Source organism: Taudactylus pleione, unplaced genomic scaffold (assembly GCF_031769625.1).
Source record: "Taudactylus pleione unplaced genomic scaffold, aTauple2 ptg000128l, whole genome shotgun sequence".
Classification (NCBI taxonomy): Eukaryota; Metazoa; Chordata; class Amphibia; order Anura; family Myobatrachidae; genus Taudactylus; species Taudactylus pleione.
In genome coordinates, this window is record NW_028284530.1 from 10881169 (window position 1) to 10906644 (window position 25476).

Here is a 25476-nt window from a genome sequence, read left to right on the forward strand (position 1 = left end):
TTACCAGACTTCACATTAACCCAGAAGGCTACTTATCCAATCTGCCAGGAGAGGTGCTCTGATTCTGGATGTGAGTCCCTGGAGGAAGCTTGCCTGGGGATTTGCATAGAGCACCCTGCTTTGGAAGAAGCCCCCTCTGAATAAAGGACTGCCTTCCTAAGTGCCTGTTATCAGGAGGCACCGCATGTGGAAGTCTGCGCATGCTGGGAGAGTAGAGGAGCTGCCTGGGAAGGAGGTCTCATTGCTCCATCATCGCGGATGAAGCCCCAGCTGAGGAAAAGGTCCCGCCAGTGATGAAAACCCTGCTGGCACCCGCATGGGCAGAAGAAAAGACAGCCCCAGAGGAAGAGTGCTTCAGGACACCTCCTGCTGCTGTGTTTGTTTGTCTGCCAGATAGAGCCCCTGTGGAAAGGGATTTGCACATGTTGGACCCTTGTAAAATACCTGCTGGAGGTCTGCAGCTGGAAGCTATGGCGTGGTGCTGTGCATCCCAGAGTTGCCCTGGACATCGGAGGAGGCTGAATAGCCACTGCCAGGGGTGAGATCATACCAGAACCTTCCTATACTCTGTCCCTCCACAGCTCCTATCTTCCCTCCATAAAGGCCCTGCCCCTCTGTACACCTATATTATCTGGGTCCCCTGGGTCTATTGCATTATCCTTTACCTTGTGGCTAACCATGATTAGGCTGGGAGACTAGGTTTTGTGTAAAAGCTGGGACCGGGGGTTAGTCTCCCACACAACTGGGTGTAGAAAGGGGTCATAGTGCCTTAAATTAGGTAAAGTGTGTGTGTAGTGATGAAATAGGGGGGAAGTAAAAGATAGGTCACCCCCCTCTTTTTCCCCAAGAATTGTATTGGTGGTAATTTTCTTTCCTGTGAACCTCTGGCTCATGTCCAGGAGGGGACATGGCTTATGGGTGTCGGCTCATGTCCAATGCCACTGTGGGTGATGTATAAAGTATTTTATGTCTAGCTTTAAACTAAATGCAATACTATTGATGTGTATTTGCCTCTGTTTAGTGTTGTCCATTTGTGTCAATCAAGTGGTTGATAGTGGCCCTCCGTGGCCCTTTATCTGTTATAGCACTCTGTAAAGCTGTTCATTGCTCGCTGTGTTATTATTGTCAAGGCTGATTAATATTTTGCTTGCATAAAATGTTTGAATATTTACTGGTACTGGTGTTAATGCAAATTGTCTCTTATACACTGTTTGGCCCGGTATCCATTTCAAGGTCTATTCATGCTGATGTAATATATATTACTTGTGCTGTCATCTCATTAGCAAAAGTTGCATGTTTACTGTGATGTTCCAACCTTGTCAATTTCTGTGGTGTAATGTACATTAATTGCTTATTTAGCCCTGTGTAACCCCAGCTGGCAATTCTGGTGATAGTAAGTTGTGGCATAGGCATTTAGGAAGAGCGTTATCCTTATTTTTCTCAAGGCCAAAAAAACTGTGTTACATTATTGCTGCCGGTGAACTACTGCTATCAGCATAGCCTCAGTGTTGTCCTTATTTTTCTCAAGGCCCAAAAACTGTGTTACGTTAATGCTGCCGGTGAACTACTGCTATAAGCATAGCCTCAGTGTAGTCCTTATTTTTCTCAAGGCTCAGAGACTGTGTTACATTATTGCTGCCGGTGAACTATTGCTATCAGCATAGCCTCAGTGTTGTCCTTATTTTTCTCAAGGCTCAGAGACTGTGTTACATTATTGCTGCCGTTGAACTACTGCTATCAGCATAGCCTCAGTGTTGTCCTTATTTTTCTCAAGGCCCAAAAAAAACTGTTACATTTTTGCTGGTGAACTACTGCTATCAGCATAGCCTCTGTGTTTTCCTTATTTTTCTCAAGGCTCAGAGACTGTGTTACATTATTGCTGCCGGTTAACTACTGCTACCAGCATAGCCTCAGTGTAGTCCTTATTTTTTTTTCAAGGTTCAGAGACTGTGTTACATTATTGCTGCCGGTGAACTACTGCTATCAGCATAGCCTCAGTGTTGTCCTTATTTTTCACAAGGCTCAGAGACTGTGTTACATTATTGCTGCTGGTGAACTACTGCTATCAGCATAGCCTCAGTGGTGTCCTTATTTTTCTCAAGGCCCAAAAAAACTGTGTTACATTTTTGCTGGTGAACTACTGCTATCAGCATAGCCTCAGTGTTGTCCTTATTTTTCTCAAGGCTCAGAGACTGTGTTACATTTTTGCTGGTGAACTACTGCTATCAGCATAGCCTCAGTGTTGTCCTTATTTTTCTCAAGGCTCAGAGACTGTGTTACATTATTGCTGCCGGTGAACTACTGCTACCAGCATAGCCTCAGTGTTGTCCTTATTTTTTTCTTAAGGCCCAAAGACTGTGTAAATTATTGCAAGTTGCCAGTGAACTACTGCTACCAGCATAGCCTCAGTGTGATCCCTATTTCCTCAAAGCTCAAGGACTGTGGTACATTATTGCAAGTTGCCGATGAACTACTGCTACCAGCATAGCCTCAGTCTAGTCCCTATTTTCTTAAGGCCCAAAGACTTTGTAAATTATTGCAAGTTGCCGGTGAACTACTGCTACCAGCATAGCCTCAGTGTTGTCCTTATTTTTCTCAAGGCCCAAAGACTGTATTACATTATTGCTGCCGTTGAACTACTGCTATCAGCATAGCCTCAGTGTTGTCCTTATTTTTCTCAAGGCTCAAAGACTGTGTTACATTATTGCTGCTGGTGAACTACTGGTTTCAGCATAGCCTCAGTGTTGTCCTTATTTTTCTCAAGGCCCAAAAAAACTGTTAAATTTTTGCTGGTGAACTACTGCTATCAGCATAGCCTCAGTGTTGTCCTTATTTTTCTCAAGGCTCAGTAACTGTGTTACATTATTGCTGCCGGTGAACTACTGCTACCAGCATAGCCTCAGTGTAGTCCTTATTTTTCTCAAGGCTCAGAGACTGTGTTAAATTATTGCTGCCGGTGAACTACTGCTATCAGCATAGCCTCAGTGTTGTCCTTATTTTTCTCAAGGCCCAAAGACTGTATTACATTATTGCTGCCGGTGAACTACTGCTATCAGCATAGCCTCAGTGGTGTCCTTATTTTTCTCAAGGCCCAAAAAAACTGTGTTACATTTTTGCTGGTGAACTACTGCTATCAGCATAGCCTCAGTGTTGTCCTTATTTTTCTCAAGGCTCAGAGACTGTGTTACATTTTTGCTGGTGAACTACTGCTATCAGCATAACCTCAGTGTTGTCCTTATTTTTCTCAAGGCTCAGAGACTGTGTTACATTATTGCTAGTGAACTACTGCTATCAGCATAGCCTCAGTGTTGTCCTTATTTTTCTCAAGGCTCAGAGACTGTGTTACATTTTTGCTGGTGAACTACTGCTACCAGCATAGCCTCAGTGTTGTCCTTATTTTTTTCTTAAGGCCCATAAACTGTGTAAATTATTGCAAGTTGCCGGTGAACTACTGCTACCAGCATAGCCTCAGTGTGATCCCTATTTTCTCAAGGCTCAAGGACTGTGGTACATTATTGCAAGTTGCCGATGAACTACTGCTACCAGCATAGCCTCAGTGTAGTCCCTATTTTCTAAAGGCCCAAAGACTGTGTAAATTATTGCAAGTTGCCGGGTAACTACTGCTATCTGCATAAACTGTTAGCCGTTTTCAGCTGGAGAATTACAAGTTCAAGCTTGGCCTACATGTGTTTTCCCCCGTTTTTTAGCAAAAGTTTAAACATTAGCACGGACTGTATATCAAACCTATAGCCTGCTGGTGCACTACTGATACAAGCCTAACATACATGTGTTTTTCCCATGTTTTTCTCAGCAAAAGGAAGCGTTAACACAGACTGTATTTCAAGGCTATAGGCTGCTGGTGCACTACTGATCCAAGCCTAACCTGCATGTGTTTTCCCACGTTTTTCTTAGCAAAAAGAAGCGTAGCACAGACTGTATTTTAAAGATATAAGTTGTCGGTGCATTATTGATACAAGCTCGACCAGCAGGTTTCATGTTTAGGTCTCTCATTTGTTTTAGATAAATTAAAAGTCTGCAGATACTGTGGTTCTTGGTGTCACTTGCCTGCCAGCTGGGGTCACCGGTAGAGAACAGGGAGGTAATAAGCAAAGATCTTGATATTAGAAAGTGTAATTTATTTCTTTTAATCTGTGAATGGTAAACATTTCCTGTGTCAATTGTTATTCTTTGATTGGCAGCAATAAAATTGCGTTGCACCTTCCCTCCTGACTGGTCATTGTGTCTGCAAAAAATGGGAATACAGGCTTGCCTCTCTGTCATGGTGTGTCCTATCTTAGCGAAGGGGAAATCGGCCACCGAAGCATTTCTAAACACACCTGAACCCGGTGCTAGTGGTGCACCAATCAGTACATCACACAAACATTCAAGAGCGATAAAGTGGAAACATTGCCCATAGCAACCAATCAGCTTCTAGCTATCATTTAGCACAGTCTATAAAATGACAGAGAAGATTTTCTTAATCTCGAAGCTCAATCCCCACCCTAGCTCAATTCACAAAGGCTGTAATCTATGAGAATCTTACTCTCACATGAGAGATGGATCATATCAGTGTAAAGGTTTACAAAGAGGGAGAGACTGGGACCATCACCAATATAAGGGCAGATGAGTAATAATTTACAACCCCATTTCTTAGCATGCAATTCCAGTTACTTGCTAGATACCCATATTTACTAAAGTGCGGGTTTATAAAAGTGGAGGTTTTGCCCATAGCAACCAATCAGATTCTAGCTATTATATTCTAGAAGGTGTTAGATATATGTTAAGTAGCTATGGGCAACATCTTTACTTCTATAAACCGGCACTTTAGTATATATATAGCCCCTATGTCAGAGTTCATATAACTGTAATGCTTCATTAGTATCCAAAAAAAGGCAGTATTGTATATAAAAAAACACATGCTTCAGATGAATAATATAGGGAAAAACACAAAACTGAAGTCATATATACAACAGACCCAATGTGCACTAATATATATAAAGAAATTTATCATAAGACTCATGAGGGGCGGATGTCTTTATCCACTGTGGGCAGATGTTGTTCTTTTGAAAATAGTGGTAAAAATAAACTTATACTGTATAAGCTCTGACAAGCAATGGACCTGTTTCAGATTTGCATACAAATGCAAATGTTTGCGCAGATAGAGCAATAGTTGGCCAATGCACATGCACAAGTGCAGCGATTGAATTGCGATTATGCTCGCACAGAGGATTCGCTAGCAAACTGAGTGACAGGTAGTCAGCGTTTGGGGGTGGTAACCGGGGGTGGTTAGAAAAAAACAGGCATGTTGGTAGTGTTGTTTTCTGGGCATGCATTAATTAGCCACTTTGTCCTCTGCATGTCTGGAGACCTACTATGTCTGCAAAAACTTAGACTTACTCAGAAGGTGGATGGCTGCCTGATCTGCATTCGATGTTTCCGATGTTTCTGATTTTGTGCGTGAGCGGCAGGTGTGAGATGCTTTGAGTGGGCGTCTCTAAGCACTGTTCGCCAAGTGAGTCATTAGCATATTTTCACATGTACTGTGCTACTACTGTTGTTTTGGGAGAGGGTCATTAGGTTTCTCTGTGGTGTTATGGCAGGGGTGTGGGCCGCACCCGGGTGTTACCCACAGAGGAGGTGACACCAAAATGCCAGCTCCTCTGAAGTAATAGGAGCCGAGTGCTGCAGTGTGACATTCTCCTCCAGCACCCAGCTCCTGTCATAGAAGATGAGCCGACAGTGTAGACTGCCAAGTCTCCGGCGCAGCCCAGCATCTATGGGCTGCCCATGGAGTGATGTTATCAGGTTCCCCCGAAGCCACGCCCCTTTATGAAGGCCTATCTCCCTTATCCAGAGTGCGCACCGGGTGTCACCAGCAAGGCTGCCATCAGAAATCATGGGGCCCGGGACTCACAAAATAGGCAGGGGCCCCCACCTCCCCGTGTTTCTGCAACTCCAGCCCCACAGTGTCTCCCTAGCAGCACCCCTCTGTCTCTATTCTGCCCCCTACAGTCCACAGACATTTACCTTCTCCTGTATCTTCTGGCTGTTCGTCCTCGCGCTGCAGCCGGATCCTCTGTCAGTGGTGCGGCGTGCATGATGTAATGGCGTCATGTGTGCCTTGCCTCAATAAAAAAATAAAAACTTTATTGTACCAGTTGCAATCCCCCCACATTTCACTCTCTCTTAGCGATCCCCCCACATTCCCCCATCTCAATGACACCTCCTACTTTCCCCTCTCTCAATGATCCCCTCCACATTCCCCTCTCTCAGTGACCCACCACACACACTCCCGTCTGTCAGTGACCCCCCCACACACACTCCCCTCTGTCTGTCAGTGACCCCCCCCACACACACATACACGCTACCCTCTGTCTGTCAGTGACCCCCACACATTCACCTCTGTCTGTCAGTAACCCCCCCACACACACACAGACACTCTCCCCTCTGTATGTCAGTGACCCCCCACACATTCACCTCTGTCTGTCAGTAACCCCCCCCACACACACACATACACTCTCCCCTCTGTATGTCAGTGACCCCCCACACATTCACCTCTGTCTGTCAGTAACCCCCCCCCCACACACACATTCTCCCCTCTGTATGTCAGTGACCCCCCACACATTCACCTCTGTCTGTCAGTAACCCCCACACACACACTCCCCTCTGTCAGTGTCCTCCCCACACACACTCCCCTCTATCTGTCAGTGCCCCCCCCCAGACACACACACACACACCCTGTTTGTCAGTGCCACACCACAGATTCCCCTGTCTGTCAATGCCCCCCGAAACACACATTCCTTTCTTTCTTTCAGTGCCCCCCCAGACACAGACATTCCCCTCTGTCTGTAAGTTCCCCCCCCAGACATTTCCCTCTGTATCATTGCCCCCCTCCCCCCTGTCTCTCAGTGGTGCCCCTCCCCAATTAACTTACCTCTGTCAGTGTCCTGAGAGGTCCTCCTGCTCACTTCCGTCTGTTGCAAGGGGCTTGACTTGCAGAGAGTCCGTGTGGGCAGACTGGTGAGTCACACTGCAGCTCTCTCAGGCATATGCTGTCTCGGAGCTGCTCTGTCTGTGCTCATTGTCAGGTGGTTGGTCTGGAGGAGGGGCCAGCCACCAGGAAGTAAAGGAGGCTATGCTTGCTCATTAATCTCTGTCAGTGACAGATGCCCGGCGCTGCGGTGCGGATCCTCAGTGAGAAGGATCTGCTATGTGCCAGGGAATACCTGCGGGCCATTACTCCCAAGGGGCATCTACTGCATGACTGGTAGGTCTGTTCCTGTGTGGGCCCCCCTTGCTGCCCGGGCCCGGGACTCCAGACCCGGCAGTCCCCCCCTGATGGCGGCCCTGGTCACCAGACCCAGTGAGGCCTCTGAGGTTCCTTCACACTGAGAGGGAAAATCATTTATTTAGTTAAAGCTGGACAGGCTAGGCTTTTCTTTTATGTGGTTACTTGTACCAAGGCCCTGGACTGGAGTCATACTAATTGGCTGCTGTATGAAAGTGCACCTGTCTACCCCAGGAGATGGCATCCTTACACTGATATTACCACACTACCAGTATTAAAAGTTGACTGCCTATGTGATCTTGATGTAAGAAAAGATATCTTTGCCTCAGAGCAGCTAAACTCTGGTAAAGGCTACAGAGAATGTATGGGATACACTCAAGTGGATTGCTAGATATTGCAAAAGAGACATGGGAGGGGCAACTCAGTCATTATAAAGTGTTATTAATTTTTGTTTCTCAGATGAAGGAAATAATAACTGCAGTGGTTCTGACAGTGAGAGAGCAATTGGAACAGGCCCAACAGGCACAACTGAGGGTGTACAGTTGTAATGCCCAATTGTGCAGCTTTGCTCCTGGGGACAGAGGACCTCATTCAGAGGCGGTCGTTAGTTGCAATCGGTCACACTGAATCAGGGCAGCCGCTTGCATCCTGAACGGCTGCCTCCTTGTCGATCGTTAAGCTGTGGGTTAACACCCACAGCTTAACGACCGACCAGGTTGATGGTTGCGATGGTGATCACCATCGTGACCATCGGGGCTTACGACCAGACCCTAAGGTTAGGTCTGGGCACTTGTAAGCCCCAGGGAGCTTTCTGCTCTGATGGAGCAAGAAGCTCCCCACTGACATCACTGATGATGTCAGTGTGGCCGCCAACAAAACGGTAGGCATTCGTTAAGGAACTCCTCTGTTTTGGAAACCACCCCCCGGCCCGCCTACCAAACGGGGGCAGCTGTTAATCAACATCGATAGCCACCCCTTTGGTAACGAGCTCCGAAGCAGCAAAATAATTATCATAATATATAGAGATTTGTTTTTTGACATACCTGGTAAAACAACAGTCATTATTTAACATAATCACTGAACCAGGGGTTAAGGTTAACCTAAAGCCCTATAGAATGCCAGAAGCCCAACGGGATAGCTGTCTAAAGACATTTTAAACATTTTTGGTGTTAGATATAATTGAAGAGTGAGTGAATGATCAACTCCCACTGTTCGAATTCTGAAACCTGACAGAAACGTCCTCTTCCCCAATGATTTCCGTAATTGAATAGTGTTTAAATTTGATGCGTACCCAATGCCTCACATGGATTAACTTAAAGAAAGGCTAGGCATGGCACTCAAGAAGTAAATAAAGAATATTGGCAAGTATCATTGGCTGATAAGGCAAAATAAAACTTAGCTTATTCTGCACCAGAGGATCTGTTCCAATAAAAGATAAGGTTGTCATTTGGGTTACATGATGCACCCACCTACTAAGAAGATAATGGATAAAATTCTAAGGCCCCATAGACAGTATGCTGCTGCATATCTTGATAATGTAGTCATCTATAGTCCTTACTGGAAGTCTCACTTACCCAGGGTACAAGCAGTGTTGGACTTCATCTGTGATGAAACATTGACAGTCAACCCTAAAAAAGGGTCGCTTAGGAATGTAAGGGTTGAAGTATCTTGGATACACCATAGGCAGATGCTTGATAAAGCCCAAACTTAATAAAATGGAGGCAATACAAAATTGGCTACTACCCATTAATAAGAAGCAGGTGAGAACTCTCTTAGGAATCACAGGGTAATATAGAAGGTTCATACCCAATTTTTACACTATTGCTATCTTGGTGACTGACCTTGCGAAGGGTAAACAGTCAGTTGTGGTTAAATGGAATCCTAAGGCAGAAAAGGCTTCATAGGTGTTGAAGGCAGCATTGTGAATCCACCTGACTTTAAACATGAATTTGTGGTGCAAACAGATGCATCTGCTGTAGAGATAGGGCGGCACAAACGGTGTAATGGTTACCGTTACTGACTCAAAGCACTGAGGTCGTGGGTTCGTTTCCCACCACGGCCCTAACTGTGCAGACTTTGTATATTTCTCCCTGTGCTTGCGTGGGTTTCCTCCGGGTACTCCGGTTTCCTCCCACACTCCAAAAAATATACTGATAGGTTAATTGGCTCCCGACAAAAAGTAACCCTAGCGTGTATGTGTGTGCGTGTACATGTGGTAGGGAATATAGATTGTAAGCTCCACTGGGGCAGGGTCTGATGTGAATGGCCAGATCTTCTCTGTAAAGCGCTGCAGAATATGTGTGCATTAGATACAGTAAATAACTGGTAATAAATAAATAAATAAATAATAGATCTGGTTCTATCTCACAGCAAAGAGGGTGAAGAACATCCTCTTATTTATTTATTAAGTAAAATATTAAATGTACATGAGAGAAACTATGCCACTATTGAAAAAGAAGCTTTGGCAATTAAGTGGGCATTAGAATCACTCAGGTACACACTATCTGTCAGAGGTTTTAGAACACACCCACTTTTCACATTTGTTTTTAAATGTATTCTCAATGTATTCTGAAATTAATGTATATAACAAATAAACAATTGGAGATAGAAATTAAATCATAGAATCCTTTGTTTTACAAAATGTTACAGTATCTAAATGTTTTGGTCATTTACAGTATGTAGACACCGTCTGCAGATAAAAGCACCAAACCCACTCATGTCATTCATTCTACAACAGAAAATCAAATACTGTATCAGAAGTTCCCACAATGTGTCACACTTTGAGGGTGCTTTGCTTTCATGCATTGGTCCTGTTTATCCAAACCAACTCAATAGGGTATAGGTTTGGAGGCTGTGCTGCCCACTCCATGATTTGAAGCCTTCCCTCTACTTCTATTCCTCGTAGGTAGTTCTGACATAGCCTGGAGACACAGTATGTTTGGATCATTATCTTGCTTTTGGATGAACCCTTAACCAACTTGGTGTAGACCAGAGGGTATTGTACTGCATTGGCAGCCGTTTTGGTTTAGAGTGCCAGTCACTCTATGCAAGTCTCCAACACAAGATCCAGCAAAAGAGCCCAGACCATCATGCTTCATGTTTGACAATTAGTGTTAATTACTAAGCAGGCCACCACATCACAGCAAAGTGAAATCCGAGATTTAAAATGGAAATGCTGTTAGTAGAAAAAAATGGGAATTTTGGGCTGAATCATGGTGGAAGTAGTGGTTTTTACAAGTTGTTGCATAGTAAATAAACCCTGCACACTGAGGAACCATCCTTTCACCTATACCATGGCATACAAAAACTCTGGGTGATGAACCAAATATTTAAAATTCTGATTCAACTGTTCATAAGACCGTCTTCTGATCTTCATTTGTCCACTTTTGGTGCATCATGGCCCGGGCAAGTCTCTTTTACATTGCTTCAGAACAGCTATAAGTTCTTAACCCATTACTTGTTCCCTGAAAAAGTCTTTTTTTATAACTCTGAAATTTACATTATTTTTAAATTTTTGCTAATCTAAACTTTATTTTTTTAAATCTAACCAGGTTATTCACTGGATTTGAATTAGAGATGTGCGCTGACCCCCATGTTTTGGTTTTGGATCTGGATTCAGTTTTGTGTTTTAGGTCTGTTTTTGGATCTGGGTTTTTTGTTTTAAAAATTGATAAAAAGTTTTTAAAAATAGCTAAAATCATATAATTTTTGCAATCCAAATCCCAAAATTCACATTCAAAATCCGAATTACGAACCGCAGAAAGATCAGAACCGCGAGTGGGATCTGTCTGGATCTCCTCAGGAGATCAGAACCGCGACTTGGAATTGTCCAGATTCACAAAATTTGTGTGGATTCGGATTTCTGGAGAACCGAACCATACATCTCTAATTTGAATTACTTAAATTTCAATAAAAACTGAAAAAATGGGGGAATTGTAAAAAATGTAGATGGGTAGTGTGTATCTATACATGTGCAGGCAACACATCACTGAGAACTACAGTACCCCATAATCACACTTTTTCCCACATACCTCAATGGGGGGGATGCAATCGGGAACTGGCTGGCGTGATCCCGACAGCCGGCTTCCCAACTGCTTTATCCTGGCGTGGGTTAAATGACAGACATCTATATCTAGACGCCTGTCATTTTCCTGACACCGGGAGACCGGCGCCCGGCATCCCATTCGAAGGGATGCCGGGCACCGCGAGCGGACAGCCGCGGGGGGGGAGTGTTAGGTTTAGCGCACCCGGGGGGGACTTAGGGTTAGGCACCCCCCCGGGAGTGTTAGGGTTAGGCTAGGAGGAGGGAGGGTTAGGGTTAGGCACCCCCGTGGGGACTTAGGTTTAGGCAGCTGGGAAGGGGGGTTAGGGTTGGGCACTTACAGGGGGGATTAGGGTTAGGTACTTGGGGGGGAGGTTAGGGTTAGGCACCCCTAAGTAGGGTTAGGGTTAGATTAGGTTAGTTAATACTTACCTGAGGACGATCGGGATTTCCAGCACTGTCGGGCTGCCACTGCCGGGATCTGGTCATCTGTCTGGCTGCCGCTGCCGGCATGCGGCCGCCGGTATTTCATACCGATTCCCTATGAGGTGCATAGTAAAATGTTGTGAGATGTCGGAGGCTGCAAGGTGCCAGCTTTTCCGACATTTCGTGGACAACGTTTCTGACTGAATTACCTGCTTTGTGACTGTAACATATCAAATGACTTGTTTATAACTGGACAGTTCTAATAATGGTTTAACTGTCTGTCTGGTTCATTTCGTCACTTGACTGAGTTTCTTTATAGAAAATTAACTGTGCAACTCTCTTAAGTAAATATACTTTTTACTTTGACCATACCATTGACATTGATGGATGATTTTATTCAGTCATATCCCCTTTTCATGTAATTTCCTATGCAATGCAACATAAACAATTTCAATGTTAACCATCCCTGTCTTTCTGGACTCCAGCTGTCTCATTCCCAGCCAAGTAACTGTAAGAAGTAGTACACTGCCCAAGCTTGTCTGTTACTCTTGGGAGGAAGACTGTTTTCATCACAGCAGTGAACGCAGTACAAAACATTTGTCGTCCACGGATGTACATCAATTACAGCTTACATCTTGTACCTGTATCCTTTACCAGCACACTTTTCACTGCTTTAGAGGGCTGCTAAAATTTAGTTGCAAATTATCAGTTGCAAATCGCTTTCTAAAGGAAGATCTTTGCATTTTTGGCATCATGATATTACTGGAATTAAGATAGTTGTGTGTTAGAACAAGAGTTATTGCCAAGCTCACATAAACATATAGGAATTGTAATAAATACCTGCGCTGATATAAACTATTATACTATCTTTATTGGACCGATAATCACTTATCAAAAAGTACAATGAATGAAAATCTTTAATTCAGGGTCAATCCACATATCTAATACCAGTCAATTATATATATCATCTGCCAAAATGTTTTGAACCTCAATTTAACTGCGCTGATATATCCTAATCAAAACTGCAGCACTGTGTGGTCATTGGGCCTCATTCAGACCCGCTCGCAAGCACAATGCGCTCGCAAGCGGGTCGATGGTGGGGCACGGTGCATGCGCGCCGCGCGCAATGCGCCCCGGCGCGAGTGAGAAATACACTCGCTCCAGGGCTCGCTAAAAATGGGGCGGCTATCGATGTTGATCGACAGCTCGCCCCGTTTTGTAGGCGGGTTGGGGGGGTGGCTGGCCAAATGGAGGCGTTCCCAAAGGAATGCCTGCCGTTTGAGGGCTGACCTACTGACATCACTCGTGATGTCAGTAGCGAGCTTCCTGCTTTATTAGCTCAATGGGGCTTGCGGCAGACGAGACCCTACCACAAGGGTCTCGTAGCAAGCCCAATGGTCGCGATGGTCGTGACCATCGCAACCATAACCTGGCTGCTCGCAAAAGCTGTGGGTGGTCACCCACAGCTTAGCGAGTGGCCAGGAGGCCGGTTTATTTTAAAAAAGCGTCCGCCCTGATTCAGAGCGAGCGCTCGCTTTTTGCGAGCGGCTCTGAATCAGGGCCATTGTTTGTTACTAAAAAGAACCTACTGGGGCACTTTTTTTCTAGAAAAAAAAAATCAGGAGCATTGTGTTTAATGGGCACTGTAGAGGCACTGTGTGCTGCTGAAGCACTGTGAGGCACAAAATCACTATAGTAGTGAACTGCAGCACTGTGTTACTTAAAAAGTCTACTGGGCTATTTTTTTATAAAAAAATATATATATTTTAACATCATTACTATTAGGGTGCCACCCGGCTTATACTAGGGGTGCTGTGAGGCTGTTTGTTGTGTGTTTAGGGGGCACTGTTAAAACATTTTAATAATACAAAACTTTTGTTTTAAAAAATATAATATCATAATTAGGGTGCCACCCGAGTTATACCAGGGGCACTGTGAGGGCATTTGTTGTGTGTTCAGGGGGCACTGTTAAAATTTTTTATAATATGAAACTTGTGTGTTAAAAAATATAACATCATTATTAGGGTGCCATCAGGCTTATACTAGGGGTGCTATGAGGCAGTTTGTTGTGTGTTCAGGCATTGTTATCAAAAATTAAAATGATAAAACTTGTGTGCTAAAAATGTTTAAATCATTAGGGGGCCACCCTTATACTAGGAGTGCTGTGAGTCGATATGGTTCAGTCGATAGAAGACCAGGAGCAGCAACCAAGTGCTCATGCTGCAGCTGCTGCCAGCAGTCATGATAGTACTTCAACATCTACTAAAGGTGGTCCAGGGGAACTAAAGTTGAAGAAAGGGCACATGAAATCTAAACAATATTTTAGAATGTTAAATAAAAGGGAAAACGTACTGCCGAAACACGTAAAATTGCCAACATTGACACCTCTACCGTGACTCAATCTGATACACTAAGGGGTATATTTACTAAAGTGCAGGTTTTTAAAAGTGGAGTTGTTTCCCAGAGGAACCAGTCAGATTTTACATATCATTTATCTAGCATCTTCTAGGAGATAACAGCTAGAATCTGATTGGTTGCTATGGGCAACACCTCCACTTCTAAAAACCTGCACTTTTGTAAAAATACCCCTTAGCATCAATAGAATGGTGGAGGATTTTTTAATGACAATGTATAAACTAGCATGTCACAGTCCTTTTGATTACTGGCAGGAAAAAGGGCAATTTGGAGCCCGTTGTATAAACTTGCTTTGGTGTACTTAAGCTGCCACTCTCCAGTGTGGGAACCTTGTGAGGGTTCATTGTAGGAGGCTACTTCCTCAAAATGTGGAAAAACTCATGTTCATACAAATTAACTACAAATTCTATGAAGACCTTTACTGCCAAATGCAACAAAGTACAGACTCTTCTGTAATGGTGGATTCCAGTGGGGATGAGCTAATATTGTGTGACGATAATGTTAACACTGATGAGAGTGAGGAGGATGAAGGTGATAATGACATCTTCCAAGTGTAGAGATGATTACCAATGCTGTTAGCTAACTTAAATCCATTGGTAGCTTGTTTTGTGGGTGCCCAAACAAACCAAGCACCCCAGCAGGGCCGGCCCAAATCTTATTTTTTTTTGGTAAGCAGATATAGATTTTGGTGCCCCCTGTTGAAAAAAAGCCTCATATTTAGGTGTGTGAGATATAGGGAGTACATGTAATAATGTAACAATGACAAAAGAGACTCTGTAGATCAAAAGACCAGCTTTATATACACTTGGTTATAATTTAATACTATACTCAGTGGCAGCACTAGGGTTGGTGTAACCGAGTGCAGTAACTAATGGTGTCACCCCACATGGACCTTCTCCTGCATCAAACCGTACAGAGTCCTTAGTAATAATATACAATGGACCCAACAGGGGAAAAGAACCATACACATTAACCCCCACTGCAGGGGCATTTCTAGAGAGGAGGGGGCCCATGTGCAGTCTCCGACACGGACCCCCTTCTCTCCGTCCGGTGGCCGGCTGTGCACTGAGCTGTGCGCGGCTAGCGCCAATCTTATAGACTCTGGCCACCAGAGTGTGCCCAGAGTCTATAGCGCATGCACAGGTCACCAGGAAAATGGCCGCGTCGGCCATTTTTCCTGTACTGTACATGCGCAGACGACAGGATAATAGCCGCGGTGGCCATTTTCCAGCCGTTTTTACTGGTGCAGACACCAGAGCCGACGTGGGACTCCGGAGAAGTACGTTTTATGGGTACAGGGTGTGCGGTGCGGGCCCCTCTGGACCCAGGGGCCCTTGTGCCCTGCACACCCTGCACCCATTATAAATACGCCCCTGCCCCATTGTGTGGGGCTCCACTTGATCAATAAAAAACACATGCATAGGCCACAACATGAAAAAAGCAAACACATAGACCCCCACATGATAATAATAAAGCACATAGGTTTGCATGAAAAAAAAAACACATTAGCCCCATGTGAAAATAAAACACATAGCACTTTGCAGAAAAGAAAACACACATAGACCCCCACATGAGAAAAAAACACACACATGAGCACCCACATAAAAGTAAAAAAACACATAGGATTTGCATGAAAAAAACACAAACATAGACCCCTACTTGAAAACAATTAAACACACACATAGGCTACCACATGAAAATGTATGAAATGTTATAGGGTCCCTATGCAGCAGTACCACCCTGGGTGTTAAGCTACAATTATACTCTAAGATATGTATTTAGGGATAGGGAGACAGCCAGTGGGTGACAGGGGGGGGAGACAGCCAGTGGGTGACAGGGAGAGGGAAACAGCCAGTGGGTGACAGGGAAAGGGTGACGACAGGGAGAGGGTGCCATGGAGAGAATGTCCAATGGGTGACAGGGAAATGCTAGGCAGAGAATGTCCAATGGGTGACAGGGAAAGGGTGACAGCACTGGGTGACAGGGAGAGGGTGACAGCACTGGGTGACAGGGAGAGGGTGACAGCAGTGGGTGACAGGGAGAGGGTGACCAATGGGTGACAGGGACAGGGTGACGACAAGGAGAGGGCGACAGCCAGTGCATGACAAATACAGAGTTTTTAAATTTTGCTTACCTGTGCCCAGAACTGCATGTGGATGGAATGGAGCCTAAGTTCTGCATGAGCTTCTTCCTCCCTGCACTCATAGCAGACACCTCTGCCAGCAACTTCTGAGTGAAGCAGCACAGCATGTGAGCTGACTTCCATTGCAGCACAGAGAGATAACAAGACTGGAGTTTTTAGTCAATACTGGCTCATCTGTATGCTACACAATTATGGATCCCTCGATCACATGCACCTAGCCCACCTGGACGCAAGGAGGAGTCAGACCAGCAGACATCCACCCAGGGTAAGTAGGTGTCACTTACCTAACACTGAAATATAGTGTCGCAAGACATCCTGATACTGTGTTTCCTATTTTCGAGGTGGCGTTGACTACAGAGGAGGTGACACCCACAGCATACAGCTTTCATCATAATACAAAGTTCTTACTGCAACACCCAGCCTACAGTTTTTTTCGACCTGTATAGCCAGATAGATTGACAGTATTATATATCAATTACATAAGGACAGATGGTCCCATTCTCTGGCATTTTATAAGGCCTCTATTATATCATCTTTTAATTTACAACACCCAGCCTACAGTTGTTGCCCACCTGTCAGAATCAGAGAGACTGATCGCTTTAACTATTAAGACATTATTCGCAATTATCATTGGACAAATTCCTAATTATTTGTCAACTCCCAGCCTCAAGTTATTGCCCACCTGACGTCATACATCTATTTTTTGGAAGAGAACCATATATATATATATATATATTAGGGGTGAGCGGGTTCGGTTTTACTCGGTTTTACCTGGATCTTTTTATTGGCTATCGCCGAACATGTGTTTTGGATAGCGAATAAAATCGAGCCAAATTTGCGGTAAAGTGGCGATAAGAACCGAGTAAAACCGAACCCGCTCACCCCTAATATATATATATATATATGCGTGTATGCATGTGTGTATGTAACTATGTGTATATATATATATATATATATATCTATTTATGTATATTTATCAGAAAATTTAGATTGTCCATTCACACTAAACACTACGGTTAATAAGATCACAATACCCAGACCACAAATCCTTTACACATCTTTACATCTATATACCCCTTTTACCACGGAGCGCTTTTCTCTTTTTTCTTGTATTTTCTGCTATTGGGAGAGTTTAGGACACCTTCCGGGAAAGCAGCTAGTGGTAATAACTGTCCCTTGCATGTGAGCGCTGAGTGTCCTTTTCCCTGTGTTATTTACACTAGGGGGAGGAGCTGAGGAGATGGGAGGAGAAGAGAGAGGGCACACTCCTCCCCCTCTGGCCATGCCTGGCCCCGGACTGTCATTGTGTGAGGTGTTCAGGAAGCACCTGTGGCACTGGCGACTGGCTGCGCAGTGCGCAGCGGCATACAATGAGTCAGTGTGACTGATTGTAATGCCGGTGGACAGCACAGCGGCTAGACTCAGGAGATGATGCCCTTATAGCTTGGCGCCATACGTAGCTTCGTACCTGGCATAATGGGCCAGCCAGCCATGCACCTCAGTCACAAAAGTGGCAGTCACTGAAGTGCTTGGTTTGTAAAAACTGTGCATGTCCAACATAAGGGTGGGTGGGTGTTAGTGCCCAAGAACAATTCCATTGTCATTATAGGCTTTGCCAAGATTGTGTGTGTTGCAGTACTTTACTGGGGTGTTGATGTTCTGTAGCTTGAAAGATCATCTTTTTTTCTGGTCTCTGAATAGTTATAGTTTTTTATAGGTTTCTTTGTGTACATATTTAATTTTATTGTAACAAAGCTACTTGTACACTTTAACGGGTAAGACCGAGCAGCTACCCTTTCCAATAAAAAGACAAGTTAAAAATACCAAGAAGGTGGACTGCTATGTACTATCACACAGGGTCTGTCATGCTAGGCACTGGAGTACTGAAAGCAGAGGTCCGAGGTTGTGGGAGGAATCGGAGGCGAGGGGCCTGAATGTATGATCTCCTCATTCACAGAGATTTGACGTTGACGAGACCTGATCAATGGTGCGGAGTCTAACCTGCCGGGAGGTGTTCACCAGTGACCCCTACTAATCTGTATATGGGTTTTGCTGCACCCAGCAAGCAGGTAGTGGTCCTTTGATCAGGTGTCCAACTCCCGTGGGAATAGAGACTCACACAGATGGTGCCCCAAGGAATGTGTCTCTGGAGAAACACTATAGTGTTAGGAGATGGTACTTGAGGTACCGACAGGTTGTGATAAAGAGCACACTGTATTGCACTATTGCACAGAGAAGTGGCATGGAGTGTTACACAGGTAGAGGTGGATTGCCACACTGTTGCATTGAGACGTGGCATGGAGTAGTACACAGGCAGAGGTGGAATGCCACACTGTTGCATGGAAGGGTGGCACGGAGTTGCGCACAGGCAGAGGTGGAATGCCACACTGTTGCACTGAGAAGTGGCACGGAGTTGCACACAGGCAGAGGTGGAATGACGCACTGTTGCACTGAGAAGTGGCACTAAGTTGCACACAGGCAGAGGTGGAATTCCGCACTGTTGCACCGAGGGGTGGCACGGAGTTGCACACAGACTTGAGGTAGTCACAAAGGAACCTGGAATGAGGACACCACTAGTATGCACTTGGAATGACAAACGTTGTTCAGGCAACTTCCTGGAGTTCTGGAGCTGGATATATCTCCATAGGTTGCAGTTAATAGGAGGACAGCGTCAGCTGACCGAGACCATGCTACCATTGGTAGAGATACTGTCACATGAGAAAGGACTGTCATGGCGGTGCCCATGATGGAAACTCCCATCTCCAAACCACAGGGTCTCCCATGGAATCCTATAGCACCTAAGGCAGAATTCTCAGCGCGTCCCCCACCACTGCACCAGATGTCTGACCACACGAGAACTCAGGGGAAGCCGGCGCGGAGGTAAGAGACAGACAATCCTAGGCTGAACCCTGACAGGGTCTAATACTCCTCAGCTTCCACCAGTGATGGCAGCCAAGAGGCATTGGAGCCCCATGCACCATACTATTGTACAATGTATAGTTTGAGTTTAGGAGAATAATGGACTTGAGAACAGAAAAAAGTTACAGATTTCGGCAAAATGACAGTCCGGGGCCTGTTTTCACCTCTCCCCCCAAAAAATAATGTTACAAACCATGTTATAAAGTGGATAAAGAGGGAGTGACAAATAGACCAAAATCAAAGGCGACCGAGCACACACAAAAATGTAATTAAATTTGCACTTAAATTTACACTGTTCCAAAAGGTAGATGCAAAGGGTCAAACATGACCAACTGTACAGGACTCTCAGGGTTAGGAACTGGATGGTCTAAAGAAATAAAGGTCTGATAAATAATGTGTTCACAATTTGCAGGTTACTTCACAGAAAATTAAATTAGCTATAATTTTCAGGCCACTCATTTTAGATTGAACAGTATTGCTAATAATCCCAATTTAGTATCCACAAACATTAGATGTGCCATGTTTGAAGTTGAACTGCAATGTGTTTGTGCCACTGCTGTCGCTTACAGTAGCTTAGTCAGTCAGCTAGCTCGCTGCAGCCTTTTGGCCTAAACTGGATAAAAACAATATTGTGAGCTGTGAGGTGGTCAAAATTGACTGGAAATGTCTGGAAATTAATGTTATTGAGGTTAAGACTGCTGTAGGAACAAAAACAGGCCTAAAAAAACATATATTTTAGCTGTTTTTGTCAATTTAAAAAAAATCCAGATCCAAAATCAAAACACTTTTGGATGGTTTTTCCAAAACCAAAACATGATGATGAATCAAAACCAAAACAAGGGGGTCTGCGCATGCACATTACTAGTTAATAACAAGTTTATTTAAAAAAACAAATATTCAAATGCAATGCATATAAAAGAATCCATCAAATACAATATAATTCTGCACATACAGTATAATATTAATAATGTTAGTAGTTTATATTGTGGTATAAATGTTACCAGGAACTAGATACAATGTGACAGTACTAGAACTTGCACCAGTAGCAGTATAAAGTCCTTGTATCACAGTTCAAGTTTATTTTATATATGCTTGTACAGGACCAAGAATGCAATATTCATATTTATTGTAGAATGTATTAAAAGGACCATTCACATTTTTTCCTTGAAAATGCAGTTGTCACCGAGGGTCCTTAGTTATAAAAAGTTACTAGTTTCTATATGCATTAAATTATACGGTACCTAATTTGGATTCCAAAATCTCCACAGTCTTAGACCCTGGACCATGTTCTTAGATGTAGTTATCCTGAATGGTTGCCTTATGGCAGGTGCCGAAGTTACCATTTGCAGATGGGGATACTGCTCGGCTGGTCCTATTCCTGACCAGGTGCTGGAGGCTGGCTTCTGCTCCATGGGAGGTTTTTGTCCTCCCTGAGCTCACCTTAGGACACCTGCATTACTGTAAGACAGGTGTACCGCCCCAGTCAAACTCTCCACCTGCCACTACCTGCGGCTATGTTCCACCTGTTGCCTGATATATGAGTTTGCTTGGCCTGCTTCAGTCAGAGTCAGATGATGTAACAGGCTGGTGAGTGCGCTGATGCCCACCTTGAGTAAGATAGAATAAATTGTCACTGATGTAGTGCTGTACTGTTGCACTATAGATTGGACAATTCCAACAAGGGCAGCAACCTGTTTCAGCCACTGCCGTGAACTTTTTATAAGTGATTATTGATCTAATAACGATTTTATAATAGGCTATATCAACACAGTTATTTCATATAAGTTATAAATATTACTTTGTGTTTGTCCCTGAAATCATCATCATCGATCCTTATCATCAAACAAAAGACATTGTTGTGACTGGATGGAAAATATAGTCAAGCAATGACTGCATTGGCAGGTGTGTACACAAATGGTATTCATATATCTATACAGTACAATACCAAACATGTATCTAATATGGTCTATCATTGTCTTCTATGCCAATCCTTGACATTGTGATTAAACAGAATGAAACATTTTAATCAATTGGCACAAATGTTAAGGCCCTAGGTACATGATGAACATTCATGGCCATATTCAAGCTTCCGAACATTTCAGAAGTCCTGCTGGATCTGTCCATCATGGGATGTCTGGAGTTCCATCACCAGCTTAGAACACAAAGACAACAACAAAAAAATGTTGTTGATGGTTCTTCCGAGTGCATGGAAATAGGGTGGGAAAGCACATAACCAATAACAGAAGTGAGTCTTTCTATGTGTTTGATGGTTGCCAGAGCAGGAGTAATGCAGGAGGCAGGAGTCTGGTGCTGGACTGTTCAATCCTCCTAGAACCCAGAGGTTCTGGAGAACAGCACACCTCAGGTCAGGGGCGTATTACCACCCTAGGGGGCCCATGTGCAGGGGGCCCCCTCTTTTGAGTAGTGCCTCCCCCCTTAGCAGCATATCTTTCCTGGTGCCCAGGAAGGTAGGTCCATCCTCCTATAGCTGCGCATCTTTTCTGTTATATTCATGAAGATGGTGCATGCACACAGTGCCAAAGCCTTTACTTTCACTGCGCGGCAGCATCTTCCTGAAGATGTCACTGGGAAGATCAGAATAAGAGGGACCTGCTTGCCGGCTCAAGGTTGGTATAATATAGGTGCATAGTGTGCAGTGTGGGGTCCCCCTGAATCCCAGGGGTCTGTGTGCACTGACACCCTGCACCCACTATAAATACGCCTATGCCTCGGATAAATAAAACTCTGCAATTTAATTTAACTTATTAAACTCAAGTATAGGATTAATTTTACTAATTATCTTGTCTTAAAACATGAATCAAACAGAACAAATGTAATGTAACCAGGGGCCTAACTAGAACTTTACAGGCCCCATAGCCCTCCCAAAGCTTCAAAGGAGACACCTCTCCGCATCACTCTCCCTGAGTGGGAATTCCTAGTGCTGCCCAGGGGAAATGCTTGTCTACCATTTTTAATGCTAGCATTAAGCCAGATAGGCTGGAAGCTGAATAACCCCATTAGTTAATACATATAGCTTATTACGCCCCACAGGACTAATGGGTCTATTTACTAAGCTGTGTTAGGAGATAAAGTGAACGGTGATAAGGTACCAGCCAATCAGCTACTAACTGCCATTTCTCAATTACAGCCTGTGACATGGCAGTTAGGAGCTGATTGGCTGGTACCCTGTCACCATTCACTTTATCTCCTAACACGGCTTAGTAAATAGACCCCTTACCGTCCCACTCCCAGCACACACTGACCACCTTCCAGCACATACTGACCGCCTCTCAGCACACATTAAACCCCTTTCAAGTTAATGCTCACCTAGACAGCAGCCGCACACTTACCTGCTAACCTTTGGTCTCATGTTCTATCACACACTGAGTCTGACAGTTTTTGGCGCTGTCCTTCTCATGTCTGTTCCGTGCCCATCTCTGGATGGCTGTCTCTTCACACTGCACTGGCACGCAGTGAGACATGAAATCATGTCACAATCAAGCCTCCAAGGTCTGCTTAAGAGAAGAGCACCATTGCTCCCCCTCTCCCCAAATTCCTCACTGATCACACAGTTGCTCCCAGCAGCCAGGCGGCTATGTTCTATTCTTGGGCATAACTGGGTGCAGGGGGGAGTACGGGCCCTGTAGTAGCTGCACCCAATGAACTCTCGATAGTTATGCTTTTGAATGCAACCATGCAGATATTAACACTGACCGCGTTCATGCAAATTAGACTAATGAAAGATCATATTTGAATGGTTTACACAAAATTTGTGCTGCGCTATTCTTGCCAGTTATTTGTTAAGAACCAAAAAATGAAGTGGAAAAAGTTTTGTTTGGTTTTTTTCAAACTTAAAATCAGTAACAAAATGAAAATGAATGGACCTAAGTCTTAGTCGCATGTAATACGAACACAATTCCAGACTCCTGCTACAAACTGAATGCAAACAGAATGCTAATGTGTAGAGATGAGCGGTTCGGATTCTGTGGAATCAAAACCGCTCTGAACACCGGGGATCCGAGTCTGACTCGGATCCAACTTTTCGAGGCTGAATGTCATCCTTCCGACGTAGGATTCTAGCGAGAGTTCGTTTCTATATAAGGCGCCGCGACCGGGACTCGGCGCCATTTCACTGTTCACTTGCACGCTGCGCACTGCTCTGCAATGTCTCTCATAGGTTAAAGTGTCTGTGTCCAGAGTGGCTGTGCTGGTAAAGTGACTGTTGGTGGCACACTGCACGCTTATGTATGCTGCGCTATTCTGCTGATTAAAGTGGCTGTAGTAGCCTGTGTCAAGACACACAAGTGGCTGTGCTATTAAGTGACTGTGTATAGGAGGCACACTGCACTCTGATGTATGTTGCGCCTGTGTCCAGACTTCAGACTCACAACAAGTGGTTGTGCTGTTAAGTGACTGTGTATAGGAGGCACACTGCATGGCACGCTGATGTATGCTGCGCTATACTCTGCTGATTAAAGTGGTTGTGTCCAGACTCACAAGTGTCTGTGTGTACAAGGCATGCTGATGTATGCTGTGCTGTACTCATGTCCATCTGCTCCAGTGTAAAAAAAAGTAAAATAATATTTAAAAAAAATATATAGAAAAAGTACAAAAATAAATAATAAAAGTAAAAAAAAATTGTTTTTTGTACTGTATCCCACTGTGTACTGTATACAAGCACTGTGACTCCTTGGCCCGTACCCCTCTGTGTATACAAGCACTGTGTCTCCTTGGGCCTTAGCCCTCTGTGTATACAAGCACCGTGACTCCTTGGGCCATAGCCCTTTGTGTATACTATATACAAAGCACTATGTACTGTATACAAGAACTGTGACTCCTTGGACCGTACCCCTCTGTGTATACAAGCACTGTGTCTCCTTGGGCCTTAGCCCTCTGTGTATACAAGCACCGTGACTCCTTAGGCCACAGCCCTTTGTGTATACTATATACAAAGCACTGTGACTCCTTTGGCCGTAGCCCTCTCTGTATACAAGCCCTGTGGCTCCTTGGGCTGTAGCCCTCTGTGTATACAAGCACTGTGGCTCCTTGGGCTGTAGCCCTCTGTGTATACAAGCACTGTGGCTCCTTGGGCTGTAGCCCTCTGTGTATACAAGTACTGTGACTCTGCTGGCTGTACCCCAATGGGTTGGTGGGGGTCCCCCAAGGATAATTCCATCTTGCACTACTGTACCTTACATTTCTGCCACTGCAGTGTGGCAGTGTTTCATAGATGTGCTTTAAACTGCGGTGTCTGTGCCGCTGCTCTGTCAATTAGTAACCAGCCAGCTCACTGCAGCCTTTGGCCAATAATGGTGAAAACAATATTGTGAGCTGTGAGGTGGTGTAAATTGACAGTAAATGACTGGAAATTAATGTTGGGGATGTTAATAATACTCTAGAAACAAAAAAAAGCCCCAAATTATGTGATTTTAGCTTTTTTTGTAAAGTTTTGTAAAAAATCCAAATCCAAAACCAGTCACCGCGGTTTGGCAAATCCAAATCCGGACAACGAATCAGAGCCAAATCCAAATCCAGCAAAAATGTTCCGGCGCACATCTCTACTAATGTGACTGTAAGCATGTATTCTGTGTCATACACATGTGATCGCGCTGCCCCACTCTTCCATCCATGAGAGCAGCTGTCATCATTATCACTGGCACATACAGATACATACATCTAGCCTCAATACGCCACGCAGTGCGACTTGCCTGTTGTGAGTGAGCCGCCAGGTCCTGTGCTACTCTGCTAGCGGCAGGTGTATTTTTTCACCAAAAATGGACCTAAGTCACAACGCGATGCGACTAGGAAGCGCCTGAAGACTGTGCTGGTAAGTTTCATATGTGACACTTGTATATCTGTGTGTGACTGAGGTTGTATATGAAGCACAACTGAACTTGAAATGAAAAAAGCTGCGGCCGCTACTTTGTAGCACTTTGTGAACAGATTCAGAGACTCCATCGCACATAGATATACTGTACAAGTGTCACATGTCATACTAATAAGAACACAATGCATTGCGACTTAGGCCCGTATTCAATTTGAGGCCAAAAGTCCGGATACACGATACTTTTTTGCAGATGACGTCATTTTCGCCTGTTTTGGTTTTACCCCGTATTCAATTTGAAAGACTTTCCACCTAGGCGGAAAGTCAATGCCATGTACTAGGCGAAAAAGTTTCGCCTATGAATAGCAGGCGGAAAAAAGTGCAGAATTGGGGTTTTGGGGTGCAATGTTGCGGGAACT